The sequence below is a fragment of the Arachis duranensis genome, chromosome 5, assembly GCF_000817695.3.
Source record: "Arachis duranensis cultivar V14167 chromosome 5, aradu.V14167.gnm2.J7QH, whole genome shotgun sequence".
Classification (NCBI taxonomy): domain Eukaryota; kingdom Viridiplantae; phylum Streptophyta; class Magnoliopsida; order Fabales; family Fabaceae; genus Arachis; species Arachis duranensis.
In genome coordinates, this window is record NC_029776.3 from 104016767 (window position 1) to 104021407 (window position 4641).

Sequence of the window (4641 nt, forward strand, 5' to 3'; positions counted from 1 at the left end):
AGAAGAAGAAACAATGGAGGCGGGCAGCAAGATTCTGGCGGCGCGTCTGGTGGCTAATGGCGGCAATCTTGGCGGCGTTGGAAAGCTAACAAAGAGAGGAACACGATGATGCCGGAGGTGACGAACCAAAGCGTCAAAAACAGATCGAAAAACGAAAGGAAACAGGCACGGTCGGATGAGAAAAAGCTATGAGCAAAAACTCATTGAAAAAAAAACCTTAGGCTCTTGATATCATGTTAAAAACAAGAGACTGAGAGAGTGATCTAAAAAGTGTATTATTGAGTGTGATAAAAGGTACAATATATAAGGAGTATTTATAGGTACTAAATGAATCAAAGTAATAAAGACATAGAATCTTATAATTAATATACAGATATATTATATAAATATAAACTATGCTAATTGATCTAAATTGATTATAACGATTCTCTAACAAATTTCAATGTCATAAAATTAACCAAATTTAGGTGTTTGAAGACCAAAAAATATTTTTATTTTAAAATTAATTTTGTCAAAATTAAATTGAGTTCAATGAAGATATGATTTAATTTCTATCTAGTTATGCCAGAGTGAATAGTACGTACTTTTCTTCAGTTACTTTCATATCCTTCTTAAAATGAACGTTTTTTATTATTGATATCATTGTTAAATTCATCATTTTCTCAAACATCAAAAAAAAAAATTACTCAAAATAGTGAATAGTCATTATTCTAGTGGTAGTAAAATTTCATAATTTTAGTCACGACAACTCATCTTTCAACTACAAAATATGACCCAAATTCTCCTTTGTATGTCAAAATTTAACATGCATAATTTTATTTATGTCCCAAGTTAGGAGCTATTTATGAGTATGAAGTATTGATCTAAGTGGAATTCCATGCCATAATTAACCCATTAACTTAAAATGGGAAAGAGCTGAATTGCCATGGTCGAGCAGGCCCTTGCTATCATAGTAAGCAATGAAGTCTTTGAGTGATGTATCCCTATACACTGGAGGGTTATCCTCGGACAAGAGTTCCTTGATGGGGCCATACATTCTTCTTGTTTGGTGAAGATGAAGAGTGAAAAAGCATGCCACTGATACTCTTGGCCCTACATGATTTGCAAGTACACGGTGCTCCACACTCTTGAATTTGTCGTTGGACATTAGCTGTAGTATGTATCATATTATAGCAACATATAAATTCAAATCTAGTAGTACTAGTCTAATCATGTATTTTCAACTCAATTTAAAAGAATTGGACTTACTTGTAGCAAATCCCCAATGTTGACTACTATAGCTCCATGAAGAGGAGGCACATCAATCCAACCATTTGGGGTCAAAACTTGGAGGCCACCAATGTGATCTTGAAGCAGAAGAGTTAGGAAATCGGGATCAGAGTGTCTGGTAGTTCCCATGGTGAGTTCTGGCTCAGGACATGGTGGGTAATAATGGTATAAAATTGAGTGCCCTTTTGCACAATCCAAGCTTGCAAGATGCTCAGGCTTAAGTCCGAGTGCTTCTGATAGCAATTCAAATAACACCTTCCCCAAATTAAACTAGGTAGTTATGTACTCTGAATTAAAGATTGATGTTACGTAACTAATTTTTTTAACCAACATCAGCTAACGTTTTTAAATCATTTTATTTATAAATTTTAAATTATAAATTTAAATATTAAATTTCTTAAGGTTAACTAACTAAAAGTTAGTTTATAACCAATCTGAATTGGTCGAGTAGTCAGGTTACTTATCCACTTAAACAAGTGTTGAGAATTTAAATTAAATCTCATTTTATACATACAACAAACTATGCCAATAAAAACCTTTAAATAGACTACAAATTCACAACGAATTAGTACTTAACCTCATACCATACCATGGAAACAAAAAAAAAGTTAGTTTACCAACTTTTGAGTGAAATAATTACTAATTAAATCCATAGGATACAAGATTAATCAGTAATTACCTACCTGCATGGGGGAGGCAGTTCTTTGAGGATCAAGGGGTTCAGGGCCCATAACACAGAACAGTGTGTCTCTCCAATTAGCATACTTTGATTGATACAAATCAAAGTTGCTAACATACTTCACTTTCTTCATCATCTCCCTTGTGTAGTACTCTCCTTTCACCTCCTGTGCCAGCTCGTGAAACTCACGCGCCGCTGTCAGCGTCTCTTCCAGAAGCTTCACGAGGATCCCGTGATTCACCACCTGGAAATACCCCACCGTCTCCGCCGCATGTTTTACGCCCGCCACTACTCCGGCGCGGTCTCCGGAGATATCCTTGAGGTCGATGACTGGGATCCTGAACTGGGTCGGTGTCGGTTCTCCCGGAGATGGGTCGCCGGCGGTAACCTCTTCCGGGGAGCGAATGAAGATTTGTGGGAGTTTGGTGATGCCGGAGTCAACGAGGCCTTTGACTCCGGCTTTAGATTCGTCAAAAGCCTTCAATCGTCTCAAGCGGTCGTTGATTGCGGGATTTCCGGCCCCGGCGATAATCATTGTGGTTGTGACACTGTGACAATGATGAGTGTTACAAGATTGACCTTTATCTCTCTCTGGTCTTTTTTTTATATTGGCATATCGCACGTGCTAATGCTGGCTAAGGTTGTAATTAGCCTCACCTCTCACGTGATGTAAGGTGTTGGTAAATTGAATTGAATTATATGTTAGTTCAAACAGGGTTCAATTTCAAATCTATTGCCACATCATTCGTAGAATTTGTAGATTTTATATTCTTTTCTTGAGTATTGTTGCAACTATTTTTTCTCCATAAAAGTCTAATGCGAACATTCATATGGCAGTTTTATAACATAGGAGTGATTTTTGATTGAGAAAAAAATAAAAATTTGTTATGAAATTCAGTGTTTAATGAATGGAATAATATGAGGAGCTAATGAAATATTTGTACAATGTGTATAATAGAGGTTTATGGAGTATTAGAGATATAATCATTAATGTTACATTTTTCTTTTGAGATGAGTAATATCATGACATGGTATAAAAACGCTAGATTCAAAAGGTCAAAAGTTCGTTTTGTACAAATAGTATGGAGGATGTTCATTTTGTAACTTAATAACCCATTATACACATTGTACAAATAGTCTATTGTCCTTCTAGCAAGATCCTAAATGAATTATATATATATACTTCACTAAGCTATATTATCACAGCAAATAGCTCCAAATTAGTAACTTTTAATTAATTTAACAACAAACTAAATTCTCCCAACTAACTTAATTAACTTTACGTTAATATGGGATGCCATGCATGCTTGTGTACGAGACTACTGTATATGACATGAAAAAATTGTAAAACTTTATGAGAGGCGGAAATTTTTGTAGAGAGTACTTCGAATAGAGATTTAATTATAAATTTTTTTTTGCGGAAATAGAGATAGGACAAAATTTCTCTGAAGCATGCGCTCGAGTTAGCAGGAATTTTATTTTGTCCCGCTAATTTTTGAAATTTATAAATTTACTTAATTGTCTTTAATAGTTTATATCTCATATATGTTAGAGAGAGAAAGAGAGACCAAAATTTTCTAATCCTCATTTGCATAACCCTTCTTTAATTTATAGATCCCTAACATCGTCCATACTCCATCCAACTTCTTTGCAGCCTCGTCATTCTCCCATCTCACCACATTGTCACCCCCTCACCGTTTTATCACCTTCTCCACGTCGTTCTCTATATTCATTGTGTTCCTTTCTACAACTCTATCGTCGTGTTCATTCTCCTCTCTACTACCGCGTCTCCCACCTCATCCACTGCTAAGTGTTCTAGTTGGCCGTGGCGTCCCTCACTGTGTCATTTTGAAAGAAGTTATCATCTTATCGTTTATACTTTTTGTATAAAATTTTATTGATTTTGTATAGGATGGATACTTTCAACTTTATTCCTATGAAAATTAATAATTAGTCAGAATTATTAGAGAGATGAAGAATCAAGTCCCAGCAGGAAATAGGACCCTATAAAAAATGAAGATGGAGAACAATATTCTCCCACAGCAGACAATGAAAACGGGGATATGAAGCAAATCTGAGGACGATAATGGAGAGTAGAAAGGCATCTCTCGCTCCGTCCTATCCAGTTGACATCCCTAACACAACTAGAAAATGGATTAATACAGACATATTTAGTCTTTATTATAGACGAATTTTTTGTTACCGACGAATTTTTACTAGTTACCGACGGATTTTTCCTATGTAAATTCTCCATCCATTTTCCTGAGATGCCGAACTTTTCGACGGATTTTTCATCTGTAATTACAGACAAATTTTTCGACAGATTTTTTGTCTGTAATTGGAACCTTGGAAAATCAACCCACACTCTGATTACAGACAGAAAATCCGTCTGTAAATCCATCAGTAAGGTAAAATAGAATTTTTTTAGATTTTTTCATTGCAAAATAAACTTGTTTTCATTCAAAATAAATATAAATTTAATAAATACAAATTTTTATTGATGGTACAAATAGAAAAACACACCAGTGAGCACAAAGCGCTTTCTTTATGATAACAAGCAATTATTTTCATGCAATAATACAATATGAATACATTAGATGACAAGTAACTACTAGTGGACTCATCAGGATTCAATATCCTAATTTATGGATAGCTTCATTCTTTCTTGAGTTTCTTAGTAATGGTGGCAATAT

General features: G+C 34.9%; 1 pseudogene; it reads right to left on the minus strand.

Annotated features, from left to right (window-relative positions):
* The window catches only part of LOC107491209 (1-aminocyclopropane-1-carboxylate oxidase homolog 1-like), a 4113-nt pseudogene extending 1608 nt beyond the window's left edge, over nucleotides 1-2505 (minus strand).
* Between the last annotated feature and the right edge of the window lie 2136 nt (nucleotides 2506-4641).